The sequence below is a fragment of the Adiantum capillus-veneris genome, chromosome 16 (assembly GCF_014529385.1).
Source record: "Adiantum capillus-veneris isolate H3 chromosome 16, ASM1452938v2, whole genome shotgun sequence".
Lineage (NCBI taxonomy): Eukaryota > Viridiplantae > Streptophyta > Polypodiopsida > Polypodiales > Pteridaceae > Adiantum > Adiantum capillus-veneris.
Window position 1 is genome coordinate 29235812 of NC_140946.1, and position 12973 is coordinate 29248784.

At 41.7% G+C, this 12973-nt stretch overlaps 1 pseudogene; it reads right to left on the bottom strand.

Annotated features, from left to right (window-relative positions):
* Positions 1-69: 69 nt before the first annotated feature.
* LOC147438780 (uncharacterized) lies at positions 70-1609 on the bottom strand (annotated as a pseudogene).
* Between the last annotated feature and the right edge of the window lie 11364 nt (positions 1610-12973).

Consider the following 12973-nt stretch of genomic DNA (forward strand, 5'->3'; position numbering starts at 1 on the left):
CTCTAACAACTGCGTGTACAAGATCATCTTCACCATCACTTTTGGTTGCTAGAACGATATCACCAGCCTCTAACCAAGGGGGTGCATGTCCGACCTCTCCGAGAGTTGTAAGCCGCTTTCTTTGAATCAAATCCTTCACCTCATATGCTACTAGCCTGTTACCTGTCAACGGAAGAGGTATGAACTTATGCATCAAAGATGAGATTGGTCTTACACAATCCCAAGTGTACGGCATAGTTTGTTGTTGTACAATGCTCATTCCAGTTGCATGATGAACTATTAGTTCGTCAACCCCATTGTGTGAGGATATGCATTGTCTATAATACTCTGCCCCAAAATACAAATAATATTGACCATTGTGCTCGACAGAGAACAATGTTTTTATTTTGGCCTTCCAATGCCCTACAAGAAGAGCATCAATATCACCATTGTCCTGCTTTACAGTCACATGATCACCAACTTTAAAAGCCTCACCCTAGTAAAGTATCTTTTGGTAGGTTGTGACAAGAGTATTATCACCTTCACTAACTGTCATCGCCCACAGTTGTTGAAAGTACCTTTTCTCCTCATCTGAAAGGCATCTCTTTGTGCGTTTCTTCTTGGTTATACCAATCCCTTTGGCTCTAATCATGTTGTGGCAGTAAGCCGGTTCATAATCTGCCAAAATCTTCTGCCATAGCTCCCTGGCTCTTGTTAGAGATGAGAGTTCCAAGAGCCCTTTTGCATGGAAGATAGAGCATTGTGGACTCATAGGATGCAGTAGAGTGAAATCATATGGGAGTATCAACCTTTGATGTAAGAATGACAAATTCCTCTCGTGCGGCAGGAACCGATCCTTCTCCTCTTGAAGCATGAGAGTAACCCATGTAAACAAAATGCGCTCGTAAAAGTGGACATCAGTTATCTCATTATTATTTTTATTTGTCTTTACTCCCATGTATATGGAGACCATCATTTCAAAAATGTAACACCAATATACATCATGAGATCCATGCCTGATAATGTCATCAAGCAATTCCCCATTCCCAGCAACATGCTCCAATGGTGAAGAGTTTGGACCAAAGAATTCCTCGCTCCTTACTCGCCAAGATGAGAACAATGATCGCATTATCTTGATACTCTCCTTGGTCCAGCCCTTTTCACGACTAAAATTGTAAAATGTGTGGGCAATGTCTATTAGGAGAAGACCAAGCTCATACATGGGTCTTGATACCTCGTTGATGACACTCAATACATATGGCAGACACCACTGAACAAATTTTTGATTTTCCTCTGCCTTAAAACCTTTAAAGTACTTGCTAGGAGTGTGTGGCCACCTGCCATTGCGAATTGATGGTGGTGCAAGCTTGTATACAAGCTTGCAACATTCATCCACCTTCTTTTATGATTCATTTTGCAATCCTCGCATGATATTTGATGTATACTTACTGACCAAATTCAATGGAAGAACATGCATTGTATCATACACCAAGTCACGTGACAAGTCAAAGCCATATAAGTCCAAGAACTTCCATAACACTGACTCTCCAGATAGTCCTGCATGTGCAAGATTAGTCTCTCTTTGAGTTTGAGAGGTTGCTCTTCTGGCCTGAGTTACTACATTGGACATTTCCAAAATGGAGCGTTTTGTTGGTGGATATCTTGCTTGTCGTCTATTGTCATCATAAACATATCACCCTCTATACATTGAATTACTAGCATCAAGAGTTGCTTTGGGCTTGTCTCTTTGACAACCCTCCTTGCCACCGTCCTTGAAGAGTCCTATTTTGCATTGGGCAGGATGGTCTCCACTGACCATCATAAGCATCCCACATAATATGCATGTCTGTTGCCACGTAATATGCATGTCTGTTTCCTAATTTGGAAGGTCAAGCCTTTTAGAAATGCTACAATCTAATTTTGTCATTATCCCTTCCTTGTATGAATCATTTGGCATATCATGTTGCCTAATGATAGTGCAAATAAGTAGTATCATTGTAGCATTATGAGAGAGATAGAGAGAGGTTTCCTCAGTCTTTGAGGTCTCTTGGGAGTGTCCCTGCGACATAAGAAACTCATTTTCCAATGCCTTTGTGTGTGTGTGTGTGTGTGTGTGTGTGTGTGTGTGTGTGTGTGTGTGTGTGTGTGTGTGTGTGTGTGTGTGTGTGTGTGTGTGTGTGTGTGTGTGTGTGTGTGTGTGTGTGTGTGTGTGTGTGTGTGTGTGTGTGAGAGAGAGAGAGAGAGAGAGAGAGAGAGTAGATATGTCTCTAGTAGTATAGGTGGACTCTTAAGCTTGTTGTGATTGGTGTTCATTTTCCTACAAAGACTTCGGAGAGAGAGAGAGAGAGAGAGAGAGAGAGAGAGAGAGTAGCAAATATGTCTCTAGTATAGGTTGACTACAAAGACGACTCCCTATGGGTGTCAGTGCTCTTTGTACAATGAACGTCACCCAATGTCGATTCTCTGCAAGAGACTTAATTTCTATTTTTTCCTCAAGAGTGTCATTTTCGTGTCAGTGAAAGGTTCTCAAGTATTATTGGTTTGTGTCACTTGTGAAGGTTGAAAATGTTATCATGTAATATTGGTTTCCTGGCCCATGTGGAGGTCGAAAATGAAATTATAAATCGTCTCTGTACAAGGACTTTTAGTGTGGAGCAATAAATTATATCAATGCCAATGCGAGAAGAACCGAAAACATAATATTGTTCCATACCTCAAATGATTGTAGTCCATGTCTATAGTTATTTGGCACACTTCGCTATATCAACTATCTCCCACCACTACTCGTATTTTCATATAGCACTACCTTACTAGGTCACTACCTTACACACACACACACACACACACCCCCCATGCTGCAACAAATGACTAACATCTCTCTCTCTCTCTCTCTCTCTCTCTCTCTCTCTCTCTCTCTCTCTCTCTCTCTCTCTCTCTCTCTCTCTCTCTCTCTCTCTCTCTCTCTCTCTCTCTCTCTCTCTCTCTCTCTCTCTCTCTCTCTCTCTCTCTCTCTCTCTCTCTCTCTCTCTCTCTCGGATGTGCACGTACATTAGTGACACCTGGCAACGCTCACAACTCAAGATTTTTTAAAGCTGTATAAAGTAGTACATATTGCAAGAAAACCACACGTGCATGCATCTTTATGGATTAATTAATCGCAGTGTATTTGTTTCATGGTTCACAGAATTTTAAATCTCTATCAAAGTCATCCAAAATGTCATTTGAGAATGAGTTGTTTCCTACTCGTTGATAATGTAACGTCGCTAAATATGCATTTTAGCATTCACACTATTCTTCTCAGTTTTGCATCTTGCTTTCTTCTTAAGTTGTGCTCATAAACTTTGTTCAATGAAGCTTGCAAAGGGAAGATGTCGAGCACTAAGATAGACCTGAAAAATCAACACAATTCAGTCATCATCACCGTTATCCTCATAAGTCTTCCCTACCATCTCTGCAACCTGCAATCTAGCAGCGACCATAGGCTCCCTTCCTAATTTTCCCTTCAGAGATGGCTTCGGTCCTTTCAAAATCATACTCAAGTTTTGCTCGTGCCTTACGTTTCAAAACTCTCTCTCTCTCTATCTCTCTCTCTCTCCCTCTCTCTCACACACGCGCGCGCGCGCACACACACACACCATGCTGCAACAAATGAACACCTCTCTTTCTCTCCCTCACCAGTGAAGAGAGAGCGTTGTAACAGATATCAAATCCTCTCTCTCTCTGACCCTCGATGTATCGCATCTCTCTCTCTCTCTCTCTCTCTCTCTCTCTCTCTCTCTCTCTAGGATGTGCACGTACATTCATGACATGTGGCAACGCTCACAGCTCGAGATTTTTTAAAGCTCTATAAAGTAGTACATCTTGCAAGAAAACCATAGAACATTGCATCTTTATGGATTAATTAATCGCAGTGTATTTGTTTCATGGTTCACACTTTTAAAACTCTATCAAAGTCATCCAAAATGTCATTTGAACATGAGCTGTTTCCTACTCTTTGATAATGTAACGTCAATAAATATGCATTTTAGCATTCACACTATTCTTCTCAGTTTTGCATCTTGCTTTCCTCTTGAGCTGTGCTCATAAACTTTGTCTAATGAAGCTTGCAAAGGGAAGATGTCGAGCACTAAGATAGACCTGAAAAATCAACACAATTCAGTCATCATCACCGTTATCCTCATAAGTCTTCCCTACCATCTATGCAACCTGCAATCTAGCAACCACCATAGCCTCCCTTCCTAATTTTCCCTTCAGAGATGGCTTCGGTCCTTTCAAAATCATACTCAAGTTTTGCTCGTGCCTTACGTTTCAAAACTCTCTCTCTCTCTCTCTCTCTCTCTCTCTCTCTCTCTCTCTCTCTCTCTCTCTCTCTCTCTCTCTCTCTCTCTCTCTCTCTCTCTCTCTCTCTCTCTCTCTCTCTCTCACACTCTCACACACACACACACACACACACACACACACACACCATGCTGCAACAAATGAACACCTCTCTCTCTCTCACACCAGTGAGAGAGTGATCACAGAGAGAGCGTTGTAACAGATATCAAATCCTCTCTCACTCTGACCCTCGATGTATCGCATCTCTCTCTCTCTCTCTCTCTCTCTCTCTCTCTCTCTCTCTCTCTCTCTCTCTCTCTCTCTCTCTCTCTCTCTCTCTCTCTCTCTCTCTCTCTCTCTCTCTCTCTCTCTCTCTCGGATGTGCACACACATTCGTGACACGTGGAAACGCTCACAACTCGAGATTTTTTTAAGCTCTATAAAGAAGTAGTACAGATTGCAAGAAAACCATTGACCATTGCATATTTATGGATTAATTAATCGGAGTGTATTTTTTTCATGGTTCACAAACGTAAAATCTCTATCAGACTCATCCAAAATGTCATTTAAACATGAGCATTTTCCTACTCTTTGATAATGTAACGTCAATAAATATGCATTTTAGCATTCACGTTATTCTTCTTAGTTTTGCATCTTGCTTTCCTCTTGAGCTGTGCTCATAAACTTCATCTAATGAAGCTTGCAAAGGGAAGATGTCGAGCACTAAAATAGCCCTGCAAAATCAACACAATTCAGTCATCATCACCGTTATCCTCATAAGTCTTCCCTACCATCTATGCAACCTGCAATCTAGCAACCACCATAGCCTCCCTTCCTAATTTTCCCTTCAGAGATGGCTTCGGCCCTTGCAGAATCATACTCAAGTTTTGCTTGTGCCTTATGTTTCAAAACTCTCTCTCTCTCTCTCTCTCTCTCTCTCTCTCTCTCTCTCTCTCTCTCTCTCTCTCTCTCTCTCACACACACACACACACACACACACACCATGCAGCAGTACATAGATGACAAACACGTCTCTTTCTCTCTTTCTCTCTCTCTCTCTCTCTCTCTCTCTCTCTCTCTCTCTCTCTCTCTCTCTCTCTCTCTCTCTCTCTCTCTCTCCCTCTCTCTCTCTGTGACCCGTGACACAGAGAGTGTTGTAATAGATATCAAAATCCTCTCTCTCTCTCACCCATGATGTACCGTCTCTCTCTCTCTCTCTCTCTCTCTCTCTCTCTCTCTCTCTCTCTCTCTCTCTGATGTACATGCACATTCGTGACACGTGGCAACGCTCACAGCTCGAGAATATTTTGAGCTCTATAAAGTAGTAGTATAGATTGCAAGAAAACCATAGAACATTGCATCTTTATGGATTAATTAATTGCAGTATATTTGTTTCATGGTTCAAAAACCGTAGATCTCTATCAGGGTCATCCAAAATGTCATTTAAACATGAGTTGTTTCCTACTCTTTGATAATGTAACGTCAATAAATAAAAATGCTACATTTTAGCATTCACACTATTCTTCTTAGTTCCGCATCTTGCTTTCCTCTTGAGCTGTGCTCATAAACTTTGTTTAATGAAGCTTACAAAGGGAAGATGTCGAGCACCAAGATACCCCTGAAAAATCACATAATCCAATCATCATCACCGTTATCCTTATAGGTCTTCTCTACCATCTATGCAACCTGCAATCCAGCAGGCACCATAGCCTCCCTTCCTAATTTCACCTTCAGAGATGGCCATCATACTCAAAGTGTTGCTCACCTTACGTTCCAAAACTCTCTCTCTCTCTCTCTCTCTCTCTCTCTCTCTCTCTCTCTCTCTCTCTCTCTCTCTCTCTACGCATTGATGTAAAGACAAAATTTTTTAGAGTTATGGAAGGCGTTTCTGTAGCAGCATTTCCGAAGTGAACAGGTTCAACAAAATTGATTCTCATCTCCTATTTTACATACAATGTCTTCCGGCACTCGCAAGGGTTCTTCTTCTTCAACAAGGTCCACAACCATTGTGGAAAATGATCCAAAATCTTCTAAGTGTGGAGATAGCAACACAACCACCCAACCAACGACATCGGAAACCATGATCATGGCGTACTTGGTATCATTGCAAGAGACCGTAAACAAACAAGGCGAAGACTTACGAGCACTTGCAATGGAGAATGGCACACTAAGGGTACTTGTGGTTGAGAATGAGAATCTCAAGAGGACACTTGAGATGCAAACAACACGTTTGATGCAACTTGAAGAGGAAGTCAAGGAATGTAAACGCTCTCTTGTGGACTTGAATGCTTTGAAGGAGCGGATGAGCAAAGTAGAGCATGACCATGTATTGAAAGAGGAGAAATTTGACATTATGAGCCGGGATGTATGCGACATGAAAAATGTATGCACAAACAAGTCTTGGGCTGATGTATGTGGTAGCAATGTGGTTTCTAATTCCTCACTCATGCAAGCTATGGTTCAAACAAAGAATGTTGAGAATGTGGATGTGGAGGAGTTGAAGGAACAGGAGCGATGTTCCAAGAACATTGTTATTCGTGGAATTCCCGAAGAGAAGTTAGAGACACCTCCTTCTCTTGCCATTGTTATTGAAGATTTCTTCAAAACCCACTTTGGCATGTCTGGAGTTATGGTCTATGGAGCACATAGAGTGGGGAAGCAAGGAGCTCCTCGCTCGGGAGAACGGCCAATTGTATGCACCATGCCGGATGAGACCAAGCGAAAGATTATCCTTGATAATAGTTGGATCTATTTGAGGGATACAAAATGTTTTGTATGTGAAGATCGCACTATTAAGCAACAAAATATGCGTCGCAAGGCATATGAGGAAAAGAATAATAAAAACAAGGAGATCTCTCATGAAGAAAATGTGCCCAAGGAGGAGGCAAGTCTCTCAAGCAAATAGGGATGCGTGACCTATGAGACCGAGTTACAATTGAAAATATGCTTTTGGAATTGTAATGGATACCCATGGAATGCGGGGGTTGGCATTGATGAACTAACAAGCAAAGCCGATGTTGTACTTCTTGTTGAAACTTGGGAGCATGATACACAAAGGATTAACGGCTTGGAGGATTACAATGTACATTCATTGATGTGGTCAAAGAATCTCAAGCAACGAAGAGGACAAGGAGGGTTAGCATGTATGGTTAAGAAAGGATTGGAAGATTTTGTATCAATTGTGAAAGATGACAAGTACAAACGTTATGTATGGCTGAAAATTATGACACCAAAAGAGCACCCATTTTTGTAGCCGGTTGCTACATTCCTCATCATTATTCTCCCTTTTATGCTTGCATGGATAGAGATCAACCATTTTCTGATTTGGAAGAGGACATTGCTTATTTCAAAGGTGAAGGTGATGTTATTGTATTTGGGGATATGAATGCTCGCACAAAAACATTGCAACATGATACTCAACAATTTGATATGCCATACATTTCAAGGGAGTTGGAGGAAGTTCACTTGTATGATCGTACTTCAATGGATGAGAAAGAGCCGGATCACTATGGAAAGTTACTTTTACACATGTGTAATAGCACCGGTATGCTCATTGCCAATGGTGTATCTTTGTGGAGTGGAACCAATGGATTTACATGTAGAAGACATAATGGGGATAGTGTGATTGACTATATGCTACTCTCTGAAGCCATCATGTATCGCATAAAGAGTTTTATGTTTGGTCAATGGACCCCGGAATCCGACCATCGCACCTTATGTATTGACCTTTCATGTGGAGAAGCAACTAAGCATGATAATCTCAGCCAAAGGAAAGAGAAGTTATCACTATGTATGGATTTCAAACGGGCACCAATGTACATTGAAATGGTTGAGCAAAAATTATGGATGACAAAGCTTCAATGTGATGCACCATTGAAAACTAAATGGGAAGCTTTCAAGAAAGCTATTTGTTCTTGTGCGGAAGAATGCTTTGCCATAAAGCATCTCCATGGTATCAACAAAGATAGATCACGCAAAAGGTGGTTTGATAAAGAATGTCAAGATGCTCGAAAGTCCTTGATAAATCTTGATGCAACTATGGACAAAGACAACTATCAAAGTCCTTTGCATGCATACAATGCATTGATTCAAAAGAAGAGAAGAAGATGGGAAGTAAAGCAACAAGAATTTCAAGTCCAAGAAAAGGCACATGCATGTGGAAGATTTTGGAGAAACTTGAGAGGCAAGCGGGTTGAGAATTTTGGTAACTTGAGTCTAGTGGATATGTACACACATTGTAGGCAATTATATGAGCAAGCAAATACTGAAAAAATGCCATTTCATGGTTCACTCCCATGTATGCCGTCTTTTTGTACTATTGAGGATGTATGCGGTGGGCTTGAAAAGTTGGCCACTCGCAAAGCGGGAGATCTTCAAGGTATCAAGCCGGAGATGATCAAATGGACGGGAGATTTTATCCATGAGTGGATATGTGATATGTTCAACCTTGCACTTCAACATGGTATGCCTTATGATTGGAGTACTAATTGGGTTAAGCCTTTGCATAAAGGAGGGGATGTAAAGAATGTAAGCAACTACCGGACTATAATGATTGGGTCTCTTATGGCAAAGTTGTTTGGGTGCATAATGGAGATGAAATTGAGTGATTGGGCTGAAGAGAATGACAAGCGTGCAAAGGGACAAGCGGGTTTTCGTCGATGCCATAGCACCATTGATCATCTTGTCACTCTTCGTGTTCTCATGGAGGAAAGTCGGTTGAAAGGCAAGCGATTGTATTGTTGTTTTGTGGACTTTAAGAAAGCCTTTGATATGATTCCACGTAACAATTTGTGGAGAAGGATGGAAGAACTCCAAGTGCCAAATGAGTTTATACTTGCGGTTTCTCGAATCTATGAGAAGGTGATTTGTCAATTGCGCATGGGAAGAGAAATTTCAGAAATTTTTGTAAGCACTATTGGGGTTAAACAAGGATGTCCATTGTCACCAACTCTCTTTGGTCTATGCATCGATCAATTGGAACAAATGGTACTTGACTTTATGCAAGAAGAAGGCATTGAAGAGGTCACTATTTTCAATGCGGTAATCATGCTTTTGTTGTATGTGGATGATGTAGTGCTTCTAGCACAGACTTTACAAGATGCACAAAAGCTTATGGTTGTCCTTGAGAACTTTTGCTTGCATAGTGGGCTGATTGTAAATGAATCCAAAACAAAGGTTATGCTTGTGAAAACCAACCATAAGGAGAAGCCATGCATTGTGTACAACAACGAGACACTTGAAGTTGTTGAGAGCTTTAAGTACCTTGGCCTTGAGGTTCCATCCAATCACAAGTGGCATGAATGTGCTATGCGTCGTTTGGAAGCGGGAAAGAGAGCATATTATGCATTTGAGAACATGTGTAATGCGGGAAACATCAAGTGTTGGGTTCTCAAGAAGTATCTTTTTGATGCATTGGTGACACCGGTTCTTCTTTATGGAGTTGAAGTGTGGGGCGGGAGCATCTCAAAGTCTACTTGGAAAGAGTTTGAGAATGTCCAAAAGCGTTTTCTTACAAACTTTCTCCAAGTTAAGACACAAACACCATATATGCTCCTACTTCTTGAGTCGGGATCTCTTCCAATTGAGGTTATGGGCATGGAAAGGGTTGTGGAGTACATGATAAAGATGCGTCAAAACCCCTCACATCGACTTCTTACAATCGCATGGGAAGCAAGCAAAAAAGTTCAAAAGACGCATAAAAGCAAGATCTTGAGCACGGGATGGATGCAAGACATAAAGAAGTGGTTTGGGAGATGGGATGCATTACACTTGCTACATGATGCTTCAATTGACTCTCAAGTGAATGAAGCTTTTCTACAACGCCAATGTATTACGGCTTGGGAGAAATCCGGTGGGTCACGCTTCATACATTACACCACCTATATTGCCCCCAACTACAAAACCATGTTCTTCGCTGAGAGAGGAAACCGTACTCACACTTACATGCTTGAGCCTATTCCCTTGTCCGCGATACGCACTATCGTAGCAATTCGGCTTAGCTCCCATTTCCTTAGATGCGAGATAGGGCATTGGGGCAATGGAGAAGAGTCAAATCGATTGTGCACATTATGCTCACTGCAAGTTCGAGAGTCTGAGTACCACACACTACTAGAGTGCTCAGCTTTTGATCACATCCGAACTTGCTTCTCTCACATTTTCAGCCATAACTTAGACCTACACACTTTCCTCTCCCAGCCAAAGTGTGGGCTCTCCATTGCGACTCTCATCACTACAATTTTGGAGCATCGAGAGTCACTCATCAGCCATACACATACTACATCACATGTAACTTTGGTCCCATAGGTCATATTTGACCTCCGAGGACGATAATAAAATCTATCTATCTATCTCTCTGTGACCCGTGACACAGAGAGCGTTGTAACAGATATGGAAATCCTCTCTCTCAGCTCTGATCCATGATGTATTGCATCTCTCTCTCTAGGAGGTGTACACACATTCGTGACATGGCAACGCTCACAACTCGATATTTTTAAAGCTATATAAAGTAGTATAGATGGTGCTTTTTTTTCATTGTTGAACAACTCCGGTGAATTTTTTTTACGGATAATAAAAGTTTGGACATTGACTACATTGTAGTTAAATACACGTTTACATTTCCTATATAGAGAATATTGTTTAATAGAAGTGTGCTAGTTAACCCTATATAGGAAATAGAAGGTACGATCATTTTCTTATATTGAATAGTATGTTACCTAGATAATCCACTTGTTTTCCTATATAGAATCGTCGTGTTCTGTAGACATTTCCTTTTCCTAGATATATATAGGAAATCCAGCTTGGTATAACTAGTAGAACACATACATTTTACAAGATACATAGGTTTTGCCTATGTAGGAATTGATTTAAAGTTCCTTGTGGATGTGGGCGGGCTGCTGCTCAAGCTAACCCACCAACCTCAAAGGTCTCATCAATTCCTAAACCTAGGCAAAAGTTGAAACATTAATTGAAAGAGGATGTCTGTGCAGTAATAATCGGGACACTATTTACACAGAATAATGGATGTAATAGCTAGTGGGCAAGCTTGACAGTGAGGAATCCAGAGTCCAATAGACACGTAACAGCTAGGTTGTTGACAACCTAAAGAGACAGAGGGGAACATCACTCAAAACGGAGATACTCGAGAGTCAAGGAGGCATTCCAACAGTCGGAGGCTCATTTTGTAGCCACATGGCTTCCGAAAAATCTCTCTCTCTCTCTCTCTCTCTCTCTCTCTCTCTGAAACAATGCTCATGTGAAATAAATATAAACGTCGTCTCACACTTGAAAACCTCTCACCTGATTAGCCATTGATAAGGCCTCTCCCTCCCTCCCTCCTCTACCAGTCTCCAATTATCAGTGGCCACTGTCATGGCCGGATAGCAGAGGATTCTCTCCCTCTCTCTCTCTCTCTCTCTCTCTCTCTCTCTCTCTCTCTCTCTCTCTCTCTCTCTCTCTCTCTCTCTCTCTCTCTCTCTCTCTCTCTCTCTCTCTCTCTCTCTCTCAAGTGCCACCATCATGGCCGGACACATCGGATTACGGAATCTTTCTCCTGCTGACACGGGTTCATAGAATATACGCACTCACACACATAAATAGATGCATACAACATGGAGTAACATCATGAGAACATCTAGGGAGCTGACAGAGTGGGTAACATAGAAGTTCTCTCTCTCTCTCTCTCTCTCTCTCTCTCTCTCTCTCTCTCTCTCTCTCTCTCTCTCTCTCTCTCTCTCTCTCTCTCTCCGGAGTTATCCAAGAGGCCCATGTGTCTGGGGAAGGGACTGGAATCCCTTCCTCCATTATAGATAGTATGGATATGGAGACTATAGTTATCTTATTTTTATCCTTCCAAGTGTAAACAAAGAAAGGAAAAGATACCCCCGGCTGCTCTTTTGCACTTCCTTACCAATTCCCCCCCATACTTGGGCCAATGGCCAAGAGTTTGTCGTGAAACTCAACTCCTTTCCGCTTACCACCTTTCGAACCCAGTTTAGCTGCATCAACCATATCTTTGGTCATGATAGCCCAAGCTTGGTCGTGTTTGGCCAATGAGACCACAAATTTGGTGTAGCATGCCTCAACATGGGCGACTGAGTTGAGGATTCCGAGAACCGTTGGTCCACCGGTCGAGCACCTGACTCCCATTCCACTCTCTCTCTCTCTCTCTCTCTCTCTCTCTCTCTCTCTCTCTCTCTCTCTCTCTCTCTCTCTCTCTCCACTTCTTCTTCTTCTCTCTCTCAAACTCAAATACCCCGCCTCATTGAAGGACCCTTTGTTTTTACTCGGGGTTGGATATGGAGAAGAGTCTCATTTTGCATATGGGAAAAACATCTTTGAGGTTCTTTCCCTGCCCATCTTATGCATACTCCCTAATGATGCAGTGTAAGAAACAATCGCTCAAATTGAAAGCTCATCATTCCAATGACTTGATGCACATATCATGTAGTTTATGTAATTCAGAAAAAAATGCTTGGACATGATGCCCTGTTTATGTGCTTCTACATATTGATTAAAGTTATGTAATTAAATTTATATATTGTGTGCAAGCTCCTAGCATGCATGGTAGGAGATGGAGTGAAACAGGGAGAGTATGCATTGTGCAGTCATCTACATGACAAACCTCTCTCTCTCTCTCTCTCTCTCTCTCTCTCTCTCTCTCTCTCTCTCTATGTGCGTG